Here is a 23376-nt window from a genome sequence, read left to right as displayed (position 1 = left end):
TGAGGTAGTTCCCTGGTGGCTAGTGGATCTCTTAGTAACAAAGGCGTCAATAGGGTGGATCCCCTAACATGTTTCGAGCTAAAGACCCTTCATCTCTGAAATGTACAGCTATAGATGTGATAGATCAGCATTGGAGGGGGGGGCACAAGAGGAGAGCAGTGTCCCGTCTTGAGACGAAGTGGATTGTAGAGCTCAAGTCCCTTCAACCCAGAGGCCTGAACGTAGACCTAGACATCAACTGTTATATTGACAATAGTTGATTTCTGTTTGAGGAGGTTTATAGTGTTTTCCGTTTTAACGTTTTTTATGGCTTTAGACTTTTATCCTGTCCACTGTGCTATTTTTATTAGGGTTTTAATCTAATTTTAATTTTTTCACTAATATATGTGCTATTTCCGGTTTCTGCACCTTTGAGTGTTAGCTTTTGTATATCGAACAATAAGTATGTCAATATCAATAATACCGTACATTTATAATCTCTTTACATGATATTACATGATTGCCAGTAACGCTTGACCGTTTGTCAGGAATATGTGACACTTATTTCTGATAATAGCACATATAAGTGATTTTAATGTGTTATGATTATAGTGTTTCATTTAAGACTCTCCATGTTATTTCTGGGGAACAATAATTAATGGATCAGTGTAAGGACTCTAATTATATATGATCCATCAGTGTGCATGTGTATATTTAACATATGCTGTCCTTTTAAATTTTATGGTTTTAGATTCATTCCATTGATATATGTTATTGATTCCACTGATATATGTTGTTTTGTGATGACTTTGATATATTTCCCTGGTGATCTAGTGTATTTAGATCGAGTTTATATTAATAAATAGCTGCTGCTCTGGTCTCCGCTTCTATGGAGTACAAGAGCAGCCGTCCAGACCCGCCTTAACCCTGCCTATGTGTGGGCAGACTTTAACATTGGGCCTCAATGTCCATGTTGATGATGCGCTCGCGCATGCGCAGTCGTTACAAGTTAGCGTGTGACGTCATTCGCGCATGCGCAGTATCCCGGAGCGGCGCGTGGTGCGTAATGCGCATGCGCGACCGCGGCATTTTTAAATCGGCGTCTAGGGGCAGGATTCACCCCTTTGAAAACGAGCTTTAGCTCGAAACATGTTAGGGGATCCACCCTATTGACGCCTTTGTTACTAAGAGATCCACTAGCCACCAGGGAACTACCTCACCTGACCTGGATGAGTATATTTCTGTTTATACTCACTATACTCTATGGCTATGTATTTGTGATACCACTGACCACCAGGGTTCTATTGATTGAACTTTGATCTGTATGCGCTGCATGTTGAGTGCACCACTGACCATCAGGGAGCTGATTGGTGTGGGCCTGGATTTTTATTATATTATATCAATGTGAGTCCTGGCTGCTTGGTCTTTGTTTTATGTTCTTAAATAAACGTACTTTACTATTAGCGCTTTCTTGCCTCCCGGCTCGTTTTTAATGAGCTTATGCAAGGTGGCGTTTTTGGATTTGAAAGCCAGAAGGGGCCTGGATAGCGTTGTACCTGTGACCCGGATGTCCATACATGGCCAGATGGTGCCCAGGATACGGTTGACCAGACCATGATGCCCGGTTGCTGTTAATTACATACAATGCTCATATTGTGTGTACTTGTGGTAAGCGCACAACCTCACTAATTTCTCGTATTGCATCGTTTATGATCTGGAACATCATTTGGATCATTTCCATCTTTTCAGGCTGGAATATATGAACTATTATATGAACTGCTGTATTGGTACTTCATATCATAAACAGTCCCGTGTTTATTATCTGTCCTCTAGCGCTGCATACCCCATTTATAGCTTATGTTCCAAGGTATTGAGGATTACCCTGTATGTCAGCTGCTTATTTGATCTGTTTGCGCTCACTTACCTACCTTTGATATCTGTGCCATTTATACCTCGTTATTAAGTTGAGCAGCAATATTTCTGCATATGATGGATATCTTTGAAATGAGGTCTAATAGAACAGCGATTGCTGATGATGTCTTTACTCAGGATACGGTTGATAATGATCTACATGGTATCTTTCTCCATTTGGCTAATCTCGCTACATCAGAGATTAGAACCATATGGGATATTACTCTCCTTGAGAAGTATATCAAGGAGGGATTAGTACCCAGATCCCTGAGATGGGATATTCCCCCGGAAAATGGGGATATTAATTGTGAAACCGAATGGTTCAATTTTTTCAACAAAATGGGCTTAGAATTATTAGGATTTCTGGTAGCCCGTAAGAAGAAAAAACTATCTCACTTGGATAATGAAATCAATTCAACACGCGAGAAATTGCGACCCCATATGAACAAAGAGGAATATAAAACCGAGTCAGACCGGGTTAAACAGCTTTTGGAAAAAACCGAAAGGGAACAGAAAAGTAAAAAGAGGAAAAAGTATAATAGGGACTTAATGGATTATAAAAATAATAATGTATTTGGTTGGCAGGATGCCAGTGGCACTGATAAAGACGTGGCTTCTGTTCCTAACCATGAAGTCCCTAGGGGATCTGGACTACGACCTCCTTATCCTCATAAGAATACTGGTAATACCTCTAGGCCCGCTTCCTCAATGCCCAAATCGGCTAAGCGTGGTCCTTATAGAGACGAGTATAACGTCTCGACGTACAATAGATATAATGATCTTTATGACTACGATGATGAGGAAATAGGGAATAGGGATATGAGGTTACACCCCTTGGATCAATACCCTAGGACAGGAACTCAACAATTCCCGTATTCTGGAGGGTGGGAACAACCACCCAGACAACGGAGGGTCTCATGGAGAGACTCGCAGGATGGGTATTATAATCCAAATTATGATAGATGCAACAATAGGGGGAGTAATCAGCCTTACTGGAGACCCCCTGAACCAAGGAATCAGGGGGGGCCCCCTATGAATCCGAACAGGGGAAGGAACTATGGTAATCAGTACCCATATAATCCACCGCACAATGGGAATGGGAATCAAAATATGCGAAACCCTACTCCCCAGGCTAATATGGGACCTGCTCTCCGCAACCCCCAACCCAATCATTTTTTAGGTGTAAATGCAACGCGGAAAAGAAGTACGCGTACAGAGGAAAGCGAGGAGGGAAAAGAGTCAACAGACCACAAAAAGAGGAAAATGTGATAGCTAAAGGCATTTTTAACTTAAGTAAAGTAACTCTTAATAATGATGAGCTGAATTTACTGAACAAGGGTCTAAAATTTGCACCAAAGAGAAAATTAGATAAATTTAGCACATATGTGGACATACACAAATTTACACGTCGTTTATCGATTAAAAGATATTTTTTAAATACGCCTTCTGTACACAACGCTTCCGGTAATGGGAATGATGATGTTAGACATTCCAATTTACGGAATGCTTCACTGTTTAATCCCCCAGCACAATCACATATTAATACTTCTAAAAGTATGGTTTTAAAGGATTTGGATAATATTAAAGTTAAGAATTTACGGAATCAGCATAAAATTAATGACAGCATTAAATCTCTGTTGGCTAATAAGGATTTAGTGGTCAGACCCGCTGATAAGGGGGGAGGCGTGGTCATTTTAGATAAGGCAGACTATATGAAACAGGTACATCTGTTGTTGGATGACAGGGACACATATCAAGTGTTACCTAAGAATCCAATGTTGCCTTATAAAAAAGAATTGAAAGCTATTATTAAACGAGGTTTTGAAAATAATATAATAACTAAAAAAGAAAAAGCATATTTATGCCCAGCAGCCCCGCGGCTTCCTGTAATGTACTGCCTCCCGAAAATACATAAAAATTCAAGTTGTCCCCCCGGTAGACCCATTATTAGTGGTATAGGGTCATTGAACTCCCGCATAGGGGAATATGTTGATATGTTTCTTCAACCTTTGGTTAGATCCACACCAGCATTCTTACGTGATACGAAGCAATTATTAATAGATCTTAAAGATTTTAATATCAATGAGAAAACTTATCTAGTTACTGCAGACGTTTCTGCTTTATATAGTAACATAAAGCATAGAGATGGAATGGATGCGGTCCAGTTCTATCTAGACACTGTTTCTGATATTCCCAGACGGCAAAAAGAGTTCATTCTGGAACTTCTGGACTTTGCTATGCATAAAAACTTCTTTTGGTTTAACCATACTTTTTACCTACAGGTCATGGGTGTAGCGATGGGGGCGAGGTTTGCCCCTAGCCTGGCCAATTTGTTTATGGCCAGGTGGGAGGAGGACTTAGTGTATTCACGTGACTGGCCTCCCCTTTTATTTTACCGGCGCTACATCGATGACCTGTTTCTTTTATGGCAGGGGGATGAGCTTTCTTTAAACAATTTTTTTACTACTTTGAACTATAATGACCTAAATATTAAGTTATCATATGAATATGATCTTAAAGAAATTAACTTTTTAGACCTTGTTTTAATTAATAGTGGTACTAAGGTTGTGACCAGGACGTATTTTAAAAGTACGGACAGGAATGGGTATATACCCACTGATAGCTGTCATCATCCGACCTGGCTGAATAATGTTCCTAGGGGACAATTCCTCAGGTTAAGGAGGAATTGTACCACCTTGCCAGATTATCACTATCAATCAGGGTTACTCAAAGCCAGATTTGTGGAGAAAGGTTACAACTCTCACATTTTGGATCAAACTGCCAATGAGATTGGCTTATTGGATAGGGAGGATCTGCTCACTATGGAGAAAAGAGTAAGACCGGACAAATTTTGCCCCTTTGTTACGGACTTCTCTATTCAATTTAGAGAAGTCACCAGAATCATTAAGAAGAATTGGGCTGTCCTTAGGAATGACCCTATATTGGGTGATTCTCTACCTGAATTCCCTGAGATCACTTTCAGGAAGGCACCTCCACTCAGGCTTTTGGTAGCCCCTAATGTAGTCGACCAACCAAGGAATATGACCTCACCATTCGGGCTTAAAGGGTTCTTCCCGTGCAATAAATGTATCGCCTGTAGATATAATGGGGTACATAAAACTAAAATCAAGGAGTTTGGTTCTAGCATTACCGGTAAAAGATATGCCATACATCAAACTATCACATGCAATACTACACATACAGTATATCTTTTACAATGTCCCTGTAAGCTCCAGTATGTGGGTAGAACTACTAGACGTCTGAGGGATCGACTCAGGGAGCATTACAATAAAATAAAAAAGGGCTTTGAGCACCATTCATTATCAAAGCATTATAAAGATTGTCATGCTAAAGACCCTTCATCTCTGAAATGTACAGCTATAGATGTGATAGATCAGCATTGGAGGGGGGGGCACAAGAGGAGAGCAGTGTCCCGTCTTGAGACGAAGTGGATTGTAGAGCTCAAGTCCCTTCAACCCAGAGGCCTGAACGTAGACCTAGACATCAACTGTTATATTGACAATAGTTGATTTCTGTTTGAGGAGGTTTATAGTGTTTTCCGTTTTAACGTTTTTTATGGCTTTAGACTTTTATCCTGTCCACTGTGCTATTTTTATTAGGGTTTTAATCTAATTTTAATTTTTTCACTAATATATGTGCTATTTCCGGTTTCTGCACCTTTGAGTGTTAGCTTTTGTATATCGAACAATAAGTATGTCAATATCAATAATACCGTACATTTATAATCTCTTTACATGATATTACATGATTGCCAGTAACGCTTGACCGTTTGTCAGGAATATGTGACACTTATTTCTGATAATAGCACATATAAGTGATTTTAATGTGTTATGATTATAGTGTTTCATTTAAGACTCTCCATGTTATTTCTGGGGAACAATAATTAATGGATCAGTGTAAGGACTCTAATTATATATGATCCATCAGTGTGCATGTGTATATTTAACATATGCTGTCCTTTTAAATTTTATGGTTTTAGATTCATTCCATTGATATATGTTATTGATTCCACTGATATATGTTGTTTTGTGATGACTTTGATATATTTCCCTGGTGATCTAGTGTATTTAGATCGAGTTTATATTAATAAATAGCTGCTGCTCTGGTCTCCGCTTCTATGGAGTACAAGAGCAGCCGTCCAGACCCGCCTTAACCCTGCCTATGTGTGGGCAGACTTTAACATTGGGCCTCAATGTCCATGTTGATGATGCGCTCGCGCATGCGCAGTCGTTACAAGTTAGCGTGTGACGTCATTCGCGCATGCGCAGTATCCCGGAGCGGCGCGTGGTGCGTAATGCGCATGCGCGACCGCGGCATTTTTAAATCGGCGTCTAGGGGCAGGATTCACCCCTTTGAAAACGAGCTTTAGCTCGAAACATGTTAGGGGATCCACCCTATTGACGCCTTTGTTACTAAGAGATCCACTAGCCACCAGGGAACTACCTCACCTGACCTGGATGAGTATATTTCTGTTTATACTCACTATACTCTATGGCTATGTATTTGTGATACCACTGACCACCAGGGTTCTATTGATTGAACTTTGATCTGTATGCGCTGCATGTTGAGTGCACCACTGACCATCAGGGAGCTGATTGGTGTGGGCCTGGATTTTTATTATATTATATCAATGTGAGTCCTGGCTGCTTGGTCTTTGTTTTATGTTCTTAAATAAACGTACTTTACTATTAGCGCTTTCTTGCCTCCCGGCTCGTTTTTAATGAGCTTATGCAAGGTGGCGTTTTTGGATTTGAAAGCCAGAAGGGGCCTGGATAGCGTTGTACCTGTGACCCGGATGTCCATACATGGCCAGATGGTGCCCAGGATACGGTTGACCAGACCATGATGCCCGGTTGCTGTTAATTACATACAATGCTCATATTGTGTGTACTTGTGGTAAGCGCACAACCTCACTAATTTCTCGTATTGCATCGTTTATGATCTGGAACATCATTTGGATCATTTCCATCTTTTCAGGCTGGAATATATGAACTATTATATGAACTGCTGTATTGGTACTTCATATCATAAACAGTCCCGTGTTTATTATCTGTCCTCTAGCGCTGCATACCCCATTTATAGCTTATGTTCCAAGGTATTGAGGATTACCCTGTATGTCAGCTGCTTATTTGATCTGTTTGCGCTCACTTACCTACCTTTGATATCTGTCTCACGATACATGGCCCCATTCATTCTGTCCTGTACATGGATCAGTCATCCTGGTCCCTTTGCGGAGAAACAGCCCCAAAGCATGATGTTGCCACCCCCATGCTTCACAGTAGGTATGGTGTTCTTTGGATGCAACTCAGCATTCTCTCTCCTCCGAACACAACGAGTTGTGTTTCTACCAAACAGTTCTATTTTGGTTTTATCTGACCATATGACATTCTCCCAATCCTCTTCTGGATCATCCAAATGCTCTGTAGCAAACTTCAGATGGACCCGGACATGTACTGGCTTAAGTAGGGAGACACGTCTAGCACTGCAGGATCTGAGTCCCTGGCGGCGTAGTGTGTTACTGATGGTAGCCTTTGTTATGATGGTCCCAGCTCTCTGCAGGTCATTCACTAGGTCCCCCCATGTGGTCCTGGGATTTTTGCTCACTGTTCTTGTGATCATTTTGACCCCACGGGGTGAGATCTTGCGTGGAGCCCCAGATCGAGGGAGATTATCAGTGGTCTTGTATGTCTTCCATTTTCCAATTATTGCTCCCACAGTTGATTTGTTCACACCAAGCTGCTTGCCTATTACAGATTCAGTCTTCCCAGCCTGGTGCAGGTCTACAATTTTGTTTCTGGTGTCCTTCGACAGCTCTTTGGTCTTCACCATAGTGGAGTTTGGAGTGTGACTGTTTGAGGTTGTGGACAGGTGTCTTTTATACTGATAACAAGTTCAAACAGGTGCCATTGATACAGGTAATGAGTGCAGGACAGAAGAACCTCTTAAAGAAGAAGGTACAGGTCTGTGAGAGCCAGAAATCTTGCTTGTTTGTAGGTGACCAAATACTTATTTCCACCATAATTTGCAAATAAATTCTTTCCAAATCAGCCAATGTGATTGTCTGGATTTTTTTTTCTCATTTTGTCTCTCATAGTTGAGGTCTACCTATGATGCCAATTACAGTCCTCTCTCATCTTTTTAAGTGGGAGAACTTGCACAATTGGTGGCTGCCACACTGCGCGTTGAAATGCATTTTTATATATTACAAAATATATGAAAAATATTTTTACAATTTTTTTTAAATATATACTTCAGATTTTTTTTAACATAAACAAATTATGTTAACATATATTTTTACATATATTTGTAAATGCATTCCAAAAATGTAGATTTGTATTTTTAAAGACATACAGTATATTTGAAATGTATTTTTAAAAATATTTTTCATATGTTTTGTAATAAAAACACATTCAACATACAATAAATATATATTATTTATTTATTAAAATATATTTTTAAATATATTGAATATGGACAAAATTGTAGCATTTCAAATATATGTCAATATATTTTTCTTCCATATGGGTGGAGTTTGGGAGGAAAACTACACAGGCACATGGAGAACATGCTAACTCCAGACAGGTATTGCCTCAGTTGGGATTCAAACCAATGACCTTAGTGCTGCTATTCAGAAGTTCTAACCACGTATCCACTGTTCTCAGAAACATACCTCAGTGACCATGCATGAAGTTGAGATAATCTCCCCAATGTTGAAACACATGACATTAAAAACCTGAGAGAGATTTCAACCATTTCCATTCTACTTCCTTGTCCTTTTTTGTCCTTTTATTCCATCATTCCTTGCCCTCATATGGAAAGGAAGCAAGAGGAAATCAAACCAACAGTGACACAGACAGAACTAAAATGCTGACAAAAAGTGCAGCACTTCCCTAGTCTGCTTAAAGCAGACCTTTTCCTCTTTTTACTAACATGCAGCCCTTTTTCAGACATGTGCCATTAATTATCTGCTTCATACAACATTAATTTTTAATGGCAACCCACACATCTGCAATCACTCACTTTTCGGCGCAGCAACATTTTTCAAAAGGGTCACTAGTGCCTTCACAGAGATCCCGTACCTAATTTTCATACTGCGTATGCACAGGGTGATGCCATGAACTTCTTCTCACATTTGCACCATACGCCATTAAACTCATTTTCTGTTTGAAAAAAACATTTTTTTATAAGCACGTACAGTACATGCGTGAGACAAGGTGCAGGATGTCATGAACTCCATCACACGCATGCGCAACAGGACGTACATTTTTTTCATAGTGGCATTGCAGGAGCAAAGACACTGGCTGAACAAAGTCAGCCTGAAAAGATAATCACAAAAAAGAAAGGCAGCATGGACAAAGGTGAGTGTATATGCGCAATATGAGCTGTATGTTGTCATGCGCTCCATCTTTTGCATGCTCAGTAGAACTATATTGTGAGCTGACTCCAGACGTACATTTTCAAAATGGCAGGGCAGAGGCACAGGAAGCAAGAAGGCAGCCTAAAAAGGACTAAGGGAGAAGGAGAGACAGTGTGGAGGTATGTAAGTGTTCTTCCCTAGGTACACAGTTTTAGATATTCATGTCTTTTTCTATAAAAGGCTGGGGGGGGGGTTGTTCCTCAGACATTTTCAGGGCAAGCTGACATTGTAAATGTCTTAACCTATAGGAAAATAATGAACCTATTTTTTAATGGTAAATGCAGGTGAGAAGCTGGATTTCCCATGCACTCCGCTAGACAATGCTGGAAGAGAAGGGGGGGGGGACTTAGAAGAGCTTTTACATAATTTCCCTAGGCTCCTGCAGGTAGAGCAGTGTGCTGTCAATCTAAAGGGCTGTGGAAAGAGCTAGGCGTTGATGCCCATTGATAGTACTATCAACGGTGCCAACATCTAAGCAGCTAGAGCAGCAGCAAAGGTGACAATGTTGCAGTGAATTCACTGCAGAGAAAAGAGTAGTGTTATCCTATCAAAGGAAGTGCCTATCCAATAGTTCTACTGGCAGGATAAACAGGTGCTTAAAAATGCCTAGGAGGTACTTAGAAAAATGATAAGCCTAGTCAGTCTGCCATGAGCCTACATCACCAATGTAATTTTATAGCTTTATCATCAACCCAACGTATAAAATTCAAAATACTAACATACAAAGCCATCCACACCACTGTTCCTAGCTACATCACCAACCTCATCCGCAGATATCATCCAAGTCACCCGCTCCGCTCCTGCCAAGACATCTTGCTCTCTATCTTCCTTATCACCTACTCCCATGCTCACCTCCAGGACTTCTCCAGAGCCTCTCCCATCCTCTGAAACTCCCTACCCCAGTATGTCTGGTCAGCCCCCATCCTGTCTGCCTTTAGGCGATCTTTGAAAACTCACTTCTTCACGGAAGCCTACCCCACTTCCGTCTAAGAACCGTACTTGAGTCACCTCCATCAGATCATCCCCTGCAGCTCTCACCTTTTGTACCACCTCCCCTTTCCTTTAGATTGTAAGTTCCATGAGCAGGGTCCTCCTGTTCCTTCTGTACTGAAATGTAATTGTAATGTCTGCCTTTATATTGTAAAGTGCTGCGCAAACTGTTGCTGCTATAGAAATCCTGTATAATAATTATATTAATCATAATTCTGCTTTAAGATTCCACCTCACCAGCAGCAAATATGCCCCCGTTTTCATTTACTGCTCCACCTCTCCATTCAGAAGAGAGAAATTCCTGGGGTGGCTTCAAGCTGCAATCTGGAGCTTAAACAGGGTTGAAGGATCTTTCTCTTTGGCCACAAATGATATCACTGGGCCAATCACCATGCTTCACCCATATCAAGGGTGAAAGGAGAGTGTCAGCTTTCCTTTACAGAAATTTCCCCTCACTTCATATCCTGGAGATACAACAGGAAGTAAGCAAAAATATCCCCAAAATGAAGGAAAGCCTCTATTAGACTTGTCACTGAAACAGCTGCTCCCATAAAAAATTTCTATTTATTTCCTCTTCCTGTGGCAACCGTAAAATTTTGGCTTTTCCATCATCACAATGCATGCCAGGTCATATATATAGGATGAATGGAAAAAGCTAAATTGGAAGTTGGTAATGGCCAGTGCTATATTATACAAACTGAATAATATTTTAATCTATAATGGTCTAAGGCCATAAACAAAAAACCTCAGTAAAATTTTTGTACTTCATTTGTGTGGTTTAAAGTATGGAAAGCTTACTGGCTACTACTCCACAATAATATATGTAGATGATAAACGTATCACATTATTATCAAAGAATATTAAGAAGCCTTGTAAGGAAAAATGAAAAAAAAAAAAAAATTAAAGACAGAACAGGGCCCTTTATCCAGAAAGTACAGTAAAAATAAAGTATTAAAAAATGTAGAGTGATCGCTGGTAAAAAATAAATAAATATATATATATATATATATATATATGTATATATATATTCCATTGCACACTTATGTCCTATAGGAAGAAGTTAGAAAACTGGTCCTACCTATCAGTTTTTTATTATTCTATCTGACTGTGCTGGAAATTCTGGCACTGTGCAAAGGTGGTCCAACGCAACATCCCATCCAACACTGGGAAGGAATCAAGAATATTAATAAAGTTTTGCTAACAATATGATATTTCCTAATGTTCTTGTTATAATGTGGAGTTGTGCCCAATAAGATGTCTAGAGTTTAAAGGATAAGTTCACCTTTTAGACAAAAATAATAAATGCACATTTTTTTGCAGGTAAAAAATTCCCACTCCTACTTCCGGTCTGATCGCCTAGGCCAGGGGTGGGTAACCTGTGGCTCTCCAGCTGTTGCAGGACTACAAGTTCCATCATGCCTCTGCAAGTCATAGCTGTATCTGTCAGTTTTGCAATGTCTCATGGGAAATGTAGTCCCACAACAGCTGGAGAGCCGCAGGTTGCCTACCCCTGGCCTAGGCGATCAGACCGGAAGCAGAAGGTGTCCTTCCTCCCTCCCCGTAGTCTTGTGGGACATGTGACAGGTCCCAGAAGACTACAGGACCTTTCATGAAGCACAGCGCTACTCGCACATGCGCACTGGGTACTCGGCTGTGAAGCAGCAAGCTATCACAGCCTGTTGCCCACACTGAAGATGCCGGCTTCCTGGAATACAGGACGACCGGTGAAACAAGCTGCGGGGGACACAACGTGGGACCAAGGGGCAGGTAAGTGGCTGTTTTTTAAAAGTCAGCAGCTACAGTTTTTGTAGCTGCTGACTTTTATTTTTTGACAGCATGAGTGGAATTCTGCTTTAAGAGAGTATTAAAGAGACCAACTTAAAAACTGCAGGAATAAGCACAGAAACAATCAGATATTTGGAACCCTTACTTTCAGTGTTTGTCCTTTCCATAAATTATTTTTATTCACTTACATTGCTTTTGAACTTGCTAGATAATTTGACTAGCACAAAAAGAGGCAGTTGTCTAGCATAACCTCCTCCCTCCTAGCATGTCATAGCCTTCTCCTCTTCTGGTAATGTCTTATTACTCCTTGTGCTGGCCCAAACCCTTTTGTAGCTGCCAGGGGGAGGGGTGAAGGGGAATACAATAAAGTTTCTCTTGAATGACAGCTATTGGTCTACTGGGGCTGCTGTCATCACACCAAAGATGGCGGAACCCAGCAGCAGCCTTGTTGCTTTTGGGTGTCTATACAAGGGAAGCTTTAAAATGGTTGTAAAGTCAGAAGGTTTTTTACCTTAATGCATTCTAAGTAAAAAAATCTTCTGCATGCATCTCTCCTCTCAGCCTCCTTTAGACTTACCCAAGCATATTTTCGATTGGCTCTCTGCTCTCTCCCTCCTCATTGGCTCAGAGACAGTACTGGGAGCCTTTGGCTCCTGCTGCTGTTAATCACAGACTTGGGAGTGTGGATACACGAGTGCCCACAAAGCAAGGGAATTCCTATGGGGCACTCGATGGGTGGGGGGGGTCCCGAGAAGACCAGGATTGGGGCTGGTATGTACAAAACCATTGCACAGAGCAGGTAAGTATAACATATTAGTTATTTTTAGAAAACAAGCATTTTACCTTTAGAACCACTTTAACTGCTTCCCCGCCGCTCTATAGTAGAACCACTCCTACAGGGCAGCAGTGCTGCACAAAACCATGTATATATGTGATTTGCATTTCTGGGTAGGGGGCACAAGCTCACCGCTCTACCCACGCTGCCATTGGCAGCTACAGATGTCAATCACCAGGTCCCAGCCAGAGATTCCCCACCAGCACCCGGCGATCACCAAGTAACACTGACAGGGTAGAGACTTGTGTGTAAACAACACAAGGCTCTCTCTTGCCAGCAAGAACATGCTGCTGTGTATTTCTATGCACAGCAGAGAAATACACAGCAGCATGTTTCCCTAGTAAAACACACACATTATGTAAAATAGCACACAGTTAACCCTTTGATGTAAACCCCTTCCTGCCCAGTGTCATTAGTATAGTGTCAGTGCTTTGTATTAGCACTGATCACTGTATTAGTGTTATTGGAATGTCAGTGGCAGTTAGTCAGTTCCCCCCCAGTGTCAGAATGCCCTCCGCAGTCCCGCTATAAGTCGCTGATCGCTGTCATTACTAGTATAAAAAAAATTTAAAATTCTAGTATATATACCATCATTTGTAAATGCTATAACTTTCACATAAACCAATTAGTTTACATGTATTGGGATTTTTTTTTTTTCAACAAAGACATGTAGCAGAATGCATTTAGGCCTAAATTTATGACGAAATTTGATTTTATCAATTTTTTTGCTGGACGTTTTATAGCAAAAAGTCAAAAATATAGTTTATAGTGCAAAAAATAAAAACCGCACAGGTGATCAAATACCACTGAAAGAAAGCCCTATTTGTGAGAAAAAAAAGGACATCAATTTCATTAATGTACAGCGTTGCATGACCGTGCAATTGTCAGTTAAAGTAACGCAGCGCCGCATCGCAAAATGGCCTGGTCAAGAAGGGGGGTAAATCCTCTGGAGGGCAAGTGGTTAAAAAGGAAAATAACATGCATTAAGTGCACATACAGTATAGTGGAATGAAAAGATTTTTGTTGAAAGGGATGGTCCGGCAATAGGGTCTTTTTAAAATGAGGTGTATGTTAGGACTGATGAGAGGGTTATCAACCACTTGCCCTCCTGAGGATTTACCCCCCTTAATGACCAGGCCTCTTTTTTGCTACTCGGCGCTGCACTAATTCAACTGATAATTGCGCAGTCATGCAATGCTGCTTCCAAACGAAATTTGCATCCTTTTTTTCACACAAATAGAGCTTTCTTTCGGTGGTATTTGATCACCTGTGCGCTTTTTATTTTTCACGCTATAAACAAAAAAGGACCAAAAATTTTGAAGAAAAACAATATTTTTTTACTTTCAGCTATAAAAAAATATATAGTAAACTCAAAGTTAATTATAAATTTAGGCCAAAATGTATTCTGCTCCATGTTTTTGGTAAAAAAAATCCCAATAAGTGTATATTGATTGCTTTGTGTGAAAGTTATAGCGTCTACAAACTATGGTATAGATACTGCAATTTACGCCAATTTTTTGCTATACAGCTCTGCGCTAGTTTAACGGACAATTGCGCGGTCATGCAATATGGTACATAAATTAAGTTTACATCCTTTTTTTTTCCCACAAATTGAGCTTTCTTTTGGTGGTATTTGATCGCCTGTGCGTTTTTTATTTTTTGCGCTATAAAAAAAAGGCTGACAATTTTGAGGAAAAAAACTATATTTTGGACTTTTTGCTATAAAACATGTCCAGTAAAAAAAAATTTAAAAATCAAATTTAGTTATAAATTTCTACCAAAATGCATTCTGCGATATGTCTTTGCTACAAAAAACCCAATACGTGCAAATTAATTGGTTTACGTGAAAGGTATAGCGTTTACAAATGGCGGGAAAGATACTGGGATTTTTAATTTTTTTTTATGCTAATAATGGCGGCGATCAGCGACTTATGGCAGCGATCAGTGACTTATGGCGGCAATCAGCGACTTAGGGACTGCGGGACTGTGGCGGACATTCTGACACTGGGGGGGAACTGACTTGGAGTCATTGACATCCCCAGTGACACCAATACAGTGATCAGTGCACAAAAAAAACACTGACACTGTACTAATGGCACTGGGAGGAAGGGGTTAACTTTATTATTCAGCGAAAGGGTTAACTGTGTGAGGGGAGTGTTTTACTAGGGGGGGGGGTGTGTGCTGCAGGGAACACCACTGATCGGGACAGATAAACTCTTCTGTCCCGATCAGCGTGTCAGGAGCTGTCAGGGAACTGACAGAAAGCAGAGCTACTACAGCTGTGCTCTCTGTCAGTGATTGCCGCTAATCGCCAGGACATAGCTGATAACGACCGGCTGTGACCCGGCGACTGACATCCGCGGCCGTGATCGGCGGGACTGGTAGGGCGGTGGCGCGCCTCGCGCGCGCCCCCTAACTGTTTTAAAAGCACACGTTTTTAAACGTGGTTTTGCCCAGCCATGCCGCCCTGCCGCCGTATTTATACAGTGGCTGGGCGGCATGTGGTTAAATAAAGGATGATTGGTAGAGAATTGCTCTAAAAATGAAATGAACACCTATATACCAATATTAAACCTTATCTATCACAATTTTACACACCAACATTAAACGTTATGCATTACAATTTTACACACACTTCCCCTGTCATTTCCAAAGCACTATTCCCAGTCTCAGTCTTTTATTCCATGATGTCATTACGTTTCATGTGTCCGTGTAATTACACACGCAGCTATCAAGTATTGTTTTTATAAAGCAGCTCTGAACAAAGCTGAAGTTCTCTGACCCAGCTAGGTTTTATTTGTGGCTTCACATTTTGTTCTCTGTGTCTATTACTGTTCTGAGACTGTCATTTCTTACCAGAATGAGAAAGGCTAAAGAGATAATATTTCAATAACATACTGGCCTGATCATAAAATAACTCAATGGAAATGTGTAAGAGCCTGAGGCAGCACAGCAGGATAGTAAGCAGTAGTCAGATGATTCCTGTCCTTTTTTTTCTTTCCTCTGCCTATACTTTTCTGTGACATCCCCTGTAGTCTTAGTTATGTTTTTATTAAAAAATGAGAAGCACAATGTAAAGTCCGACTTAACTTATTGTCATGTCTAACAGAAGTGAAAAAAAAAAAAAGATGCAGGTGCCATCACAGCACAAATATATAGACAAGCCTGCAGCATTATTAGACCTTTTCCATACCATCAAGCATAGCTGATACTTAAGCATCATGGTTGCCATGGAACAATCAAAACTTTCAAGCCTAATTGTGCATCCTGGACCAAATAAAGAGATATGATTTTATGAAAGAAAACAGATGTTTGGCAGTTGAAAATATCTGAATAATTTCCTTCATCTTGTTGACTCATCTTGTTACTGTAAAAGATGTCATTTCCTGCGTTTGATCTATACAGAGTGAAGCATTAACAGAATTCTCCTGAATTGCACAGATGCTTTATATTTTGATAGACCTTTAATAAAAAAAATTAAAAAAAGCATATGATACAGAAATTAAATTTGATATTAATGATTAACAATTTCCTAAAATATGAAACGTATTGCAGGTTTATCACATACAAATTGAATTCCAGAATAATAGTAACACATTACTGCCATAAAAAGGGAAAAAAAATGTACAGTAGATAAGATTAGCTTATTAGAATTTGTAAACTTCAGTATATATGATATTTTTGTTTTTGGATTTAATACCACTTGAAGTTTGTACTCCTTTAGTAAATCAACCCCAATGAACATAGTAGAAAAGGAAAAACAGACTGGTTGGAGGAATGGACAGCAAAATAGAACCATAAGGCTGGAATGGTACAAGCTGCAAAGGGGTATTTTTTTAGGCATTTTTTAGCCCTAGCTAGCAACCCTAACCACCTGGCCCAACAGTGTGCATTAAAGTGTTGAACTTGATGGAAAGAGGAACAAAAGTACTTAGAACCAATTGACTTTACAAAGTTATCTAATTGGTTTCTATAGTCAACGTTTCTATTCTTTTTTTGTTAGTATTCTTGTTTCAGTTTTCATATAATAATACCATATAACATATTCACATAAAAATATCATATTAAATACAAATAGGCTAATTTATAAATCACTGATTTTTCATCCACCCCACACAAGGAGTTTCAGTTAACCTTTAATGTATTTAATTTAAAAATGTGTTGTATTAATAGTCATTTTTGAAATTTTGATCACACTCCTTTCCTACCTTCATTACTAAAGGAAAGAATGGATAAGTGGTTTTGAATAAAGGGGGATACAACTTTTGGATGCATATAATTGTGTACCTTGTTTACAATCCTACATATTTATTATAGCATATACAGTGCATCCAGAAAGTATTCACAGCGCTTAACTTTTGCCACATTTTGTTATGTTACAGCCTTATTCCAAAATGGATTAAATTATTTTTTTCCCTCAACATTCTACAAACCATACACCATAATGACAACCTGAAAGAAGTTCGTTTTGAAATCTTTGCAATTTATTAAAAATAAAAAATGAAATAAAAACATATGTACAAAGGATGTTTTTGAGTACTGATCCGCCAGTCCTGTTTCTTTTTTTAATTACAGTAACAATATACATGCTTGGTATTTAAAATGAATACAGCTTCTCCTTAATTACTAAGCTAAGTGAACATTCCCTACTTCATTAGCAAATCAACTGGAGTCCAAACATTTTGCATGATCCTAAGCCCTGGTTCACATTGAATACAACTTTGAAATTGCACTACTTTGCTTTCAAAGCCTCCGATCAGTGCGATGTACCTCCAACTTCACTGCGGCTTGCGACTTCATTTAACAGAAGTCAATGCAAGTCGCAATGAAATAAAAAAAAAAAGTAGTGCAGGAACTGTTTGTAAAATCGTGCTACTTCGAAACGTACTGATTAAGACAGTGCCATAGAAATACATTTGATGCCACTTCAGGTGTGATTTGTAAACCACATGTCGCACCTGCAGTGGCACCGCTGTGAACCAGGGCAAAAGGTTCAATTCATAAAGATAACCCATCAGGATAATACTTCTGACAGTTACTTTCAGCTGAGCCAATGTTTGATTACAGTCACATAGATAAAAATAAAGATTTTTTTATGATTTTGTGAACGTTTTGTGAATTGAACCTTTATAGCCAGATATATCCAACAATCTAATGTAAATACACAGTGTACAACTGAAGCAAACATGGTTACAGGAGTGAGTTATAGTATAGGTTAATCTCTCATAGATAATTGTAATACCCATTTTTGATTTTATGTGCAAACATTGTGGTTGATAATCATGCAGGAAGACATTGATAGACTGTGTCCAAACAGGGAATATATTTGCTATGAAAAATCATGCAATGACTGAACATCAATGTAACTGAAGCAATGAAATGCTTTGATTATCCATGACCTCCAAGACGCAATAATGATGACATACAGTGACATATGCCTTCCACAAACACAAATTATCATTGGAGATTGTTGTCACTGTAACTGTGCTACTACTGCTTGAAGTAACCCCTGATTTTGTAATAATTTATGTTCATGACAAATTAGCTCAATGTAATGGCTGGGCGGAAAGGCATTATATCCTTAGCCACAGGAGTCCTGGTAAAACTTCACACTAAATTAAGTGCAATTATAAAATGGGTTATTATGCTACAAATTAATCACTTAGTTTTCCCCCATTACGGCACTTTAGACACTTACTCCACACATCCTCTCTACCTCTAATCTTTAATGGTATTAATAATGTAGATTTGAAGGACATTAAACTAATGTTAGTATTTCTATAATAAATCCTGCTGCAGATAATGATCCACTGCTCAGTGTGCATAATAGTATAACGTTCATGTTAACCGTAAAACCAGATGCCTGCCACCTGTGGGTCTGGTGTGTAAGGATGGTCTTTGGATCTGTTTCTGGCAAGCTTCAGTTGCCAAATATGTTACACATTCACCTGAAAATTTTTAGTCGGGGGTCCCACATCAACAGGAGTACCAGTTTATAGCACCAAGAATAGTCAGTATAGTCATAAATGCAGTGAAAAGTTTAGAATTTGAATGGCGTAAGGCTATGATGGCCATGAATGGAGACTGCTAGATGACATGAATGACTTTGGAGCAGTGTAACAATATCACTTTGTATATGACACAATCAGCTACAGAGGACTTTAGGGGACTGGGAAAAAAGTGTCAGCCAGGTTGGAAAATGTCTGATCTGCCATTGTCTTTGCTGGTACTGCACATAACGTTTTTTGCCATGCTGCCTATCAGAAAGTAGACAGCTAATGGAGCTGCTGTGCAGGTATACAGAGGTAAGTGTACTTAACACCTACTGCTACGCCTAACACCTGCTGTTCCTTCTGATAATATTTCCTGGAGTTTCCCCTTAAATAGAACAGATATCATTTTATCATTTCACCACTGGAAAAAATCTGGAGGACACATTTTGTGCACAAAGCGGTTTATATACATGTGAGTGTATTACCTTTATTAATAAAAGGGTTTTAGAAGGATGATACACTATAATTTGATGCATTCCTCTATATCAACCACCATGTAGGGGGAGACCATCGATTGAGTGGAGGAGGACCCCAAACAGCAAGATACCACTCCAGCCTCCACGCTGCTAAGCAAACCTACTATGACACTCTCATCAAGACCCTCTCATCCAATCCTCGTCAATTATTCTCTACTCTTAATTCCTTACTCCACCCCCCACTGCCTCCACCCACCAACTTACTTACTGCACAGGTGATTGCCAGTCACTTCAAGAAGAAGATCGACACAATTTGTGATGAGATCTCCAGTGTCACGCTTCCTCCTCTAACCAACATACCAGGCCCAACAGCAAACTCTACACTCTCTTCTCCTTCGACCCTCTTACCACCAAGGAAGTTACCAAACTCCTTTCCAAGGCCCACTTCACCACCTTTTTCCCCTGGATCCTGTCCCCTCACAACTGTTGCAGCCTCCTTCCTGCTCTATCCTAAACTCTCTAACCCACATCTTCAACTTCTCACTCTCCATGGGCACCTTTCCCTTCCCACTCAAACATGCACTGGTTACCCCCATCCTCAAAAAACCCTTGCTGTTTGAATAACTTAAGACCCATCTCCCTGCTCCCGTTTGCCTCCAAGCTTCTCGAGTGCCTTGTTCACAACCGTATGAACTGCTACCTCACTGACAACAACCTTCTTGATCCCCGAAAGTCTGGCTTCCGCACACAACATTCCACAGAAACTGCCCTACTAAAACTCACTAATGACCTACTAACTGCTAAAACCAAGGGCCATTACTCCATACGCATATTCCTTGACCTTTCCGCTGCCTTTGACACAGTCGACCACCCGCTCCTCCTCAGTAAACTCCACTCCATCGGCCTCTGTGACTCTGTTCTTTCCTGGTTCTCCTCTTACCTTTCTCAGCACACTTTCAGTGTCACATACAACTCCTCCTCCCCCGCTCCGCTTCCTCTTTCTGTTGGGGTACCCCAAGGTTCTGTTCTTGGGCCCCTCCTTTTCTCTCTCTATACCTCCTCCCTGGGCCAACTGATGACCTCCCATGGCTTCCAATACCACCTCTATGCTGATGACACCAAGAGCAATCTCTCCACTCCCCAGCTCACCCCCTCAATCTCCTCACGTATCACAAATCTACTAAGCGACATATCAGCATGGATGTCACATCACTACCTTAAACTCAATCTTTCAAAAACTGAGCTTGTAATATTTCCTCCTCCCCAATCCCTCACTCACAACTTTACCATTAAGATCAACAGCACAACCATTGGTCCTTCCCCTCATGCCAAGGTGCTAGGCGTAATCCTAGACTCTGACCTCTCCTTTGGTCACCACATCCACTCACTGGCTAAATCCTGCCGCCTCAACCTCTGAAACATTTCCAAAATCCGCCCCTTCCTGACCAATGACACCACAAAACAACTTATCCACGCCTTGGTTATAATCCGCCTCGATTACTGCAACTCCCTCCTCACTGGTCTACCGTTACACAGGCTATCCCCCCTTCAGTCTATTATGAATGCTGCTGCTAGACTCATACACCTTACCAACTGATCAGCGACTGCTGCCCCTCTCTGCCGATCCCTTCACTGGCTTCCACTAACCCAACGTATAAAATTCAAAATACTAACCACAGCTTACAAAGCCATCCACAACACTGCCCCTAGCTACATCACTAACCTCATCCACAGATACCACCCAAATAGCCCACTCCGCTCCTCCCATGATATCTTCCTCTCTAGCTCCCTCATCACCTCCTCCCACGCTCACCTCCAGGACTTCTCCAGAGCCTCTCCCATCCTCTGGAACTCCCTACCACAGCATGTCCGGTCAGCCCCCACCCTGTCTGCCTTTAGGCGATCTTTGAAAACGTTCTTCTTCAGGTAAGCCTACCCCACCTCCACCTAAGAACTGTACTCGAACCACCTCCACCAGATCATCCCCCGCAGCTATCACCTTTTGTATCACCTCCCCCTGCCTTTAGATTGTAAGCTCCACAAGCAGGTCCCTCCTATTCCTTCTGTACTGAAATGTATTGTAATTGTACTGTCTCCCTTATATTGTAAAGTGCTGCACAAACTGTTGGCGCTATATAAATCCTGTATAATAATAATAATAATACCATCCTGTCCATACGTTGGCCCAATTAAAGGGACACAAGCATTATAAGACCTTACTTAACGGTTTGATCATATACTTGAGGTGAGAGGACAACCGGTGGGGGAGCACACAAATGAAAGTTTTTTCCACACAAAAAATCAAATAAAAGGCATGGGATATTTTGTTCTACAGTGAACTTTGCACGTTCGAAGGAGTTTATATATGGACCTTTTTTTGACTGTTTTTGACAATTATATGGACACTGTTTCTGGATACTGATATTGGTTCATTCACTTGTTTTATTTTCATATTTCTTTGAGATAAATAGTAGCAATGTATATGCATATATTAGTTACTTTGGGGTTAAATTTTATACATGGGCAGCACAGTGGCTAAATGGTTAGCACTTCCGCCTGGCAGTACTAGGGTTGTTGATTCAAATCCCAGCCACGGCACCTCCTGCCTGGAGTTTGCATGTTATCCCTGTGCCTGCGTGGGTTTCCTCCAGTTTCCTCCCACACTCCAAAGACATGCTGGTAGGTTAATTGGCTCCTGTCTAAATTGGCCCCTAGTATGTGTATGTATGAATGTAAGTTAGGGACCTTAGATTGTACGCCCCTTGAGGGTTAGGGACTGATGTGAATGTACAATATATATGTAAAGTGCTTAGTAAATTGACGGTGCTATTTAAGTACCTGAAATAAATAATAAATACTTTGATTACATTTATACATTTATAAGTGAAGTGCGGCACAATTTGGTAAATAATAAAAGATATCATTTTGAGACTGATAGAACACTCAATTCGTCACAATAAAACATTCTTTAAACTCTGATATACTACATGGTAAAAAAAAATAAGTAATTACTGGTTAAACTAATTTGCCTGAAGAGAGTAACTAAATTGTTTCTAAAAGCTTGCATTTCAAAATACAGGGTGGGCCAAATGTAGGTATACATTACTCATTGGGTCATAGCATTTCATTTTAATTCTATTTATTTTTCATTTTCGTTTATTTATTATTTATTTTATGTTACTGGTTTTAAGAGCAGTATGACCAAATGTATACAGTACTGATCAGGTAATTTTCAGTCTGTTAGTTGCAACATCCCTAAAACCTGTCCTTTAGATTGTGATATTGTGTAGTCTTGTAAGTGTTGGAAATATCCTCCATCAACTTTACAGCATTCCTGAATCCTGCCCCCAAAATTGTGAAACACAGTAACACACAGATTCTGGTTAGCATCAATGTCCATAAATGCTTATGTGTTGAACTCCTTCAATTTATGCACTGTGTGGGGTTTCCTCTCAAAAAAATTGGATTCTTTACTATGCCCCCCCCCAAAAAAAAGTCTACAGGTGTCAGGTTGGCTGAATGTGGTGGCCAGCCAATGCTGCTATGTCACTCAATCCAATGGGGTGGGAAGGTGCAATGGACTAATCAGTATTATTGCCTATGGCTTGCATGCAACTTGATCCTTCCCATCAGTCTGTGGAGACAGTCATCTTGGTAAAGGCAAGGTTTTGCTTTCCTATGCCACAGTTGACAAGGAGAACAGTGAGCAACACAGTAGTGACATCACCAAATCCCCCACCAAATCCTCTGAGGCCAGCAGTGCCTCAGATCTCACACTGCAGGTCTAAATCTTTGAGGCTGTAGGCACAAGAGTACCTGGGAACCCTCAAATACCAGGAAGTGCACTGCTATCATTCAGGAGAAATTCAAGACAAAAAGTACGTTGTTCAGTGTACTACTTAGGCACAATTAATATTTCTAAATGTTCCTATATAATGACAATTTTTTTTTTGTTCTCAGGTCCACTTT

Source organism: Staurois parvus, unplaced genomic scaffold (assembly GCF_062004578.1).
Source record: "Staurois parvus isolate SC_StPar_1 unplaced genomic scaffold, SC_StPar_1.0 ptg000287l, whole genome shotgun sequence".
Classification (NCBI taxonomy): Eukaryota; Metazoa; Chordata; class Amphibia; order Anura; family Ranidae; genus Staurois; species Staurois parvus.
The sequence above is the reverse complement of the archived record's forward strand: the minus strand, read 5'-3'. Positions refer to the sequence as shown.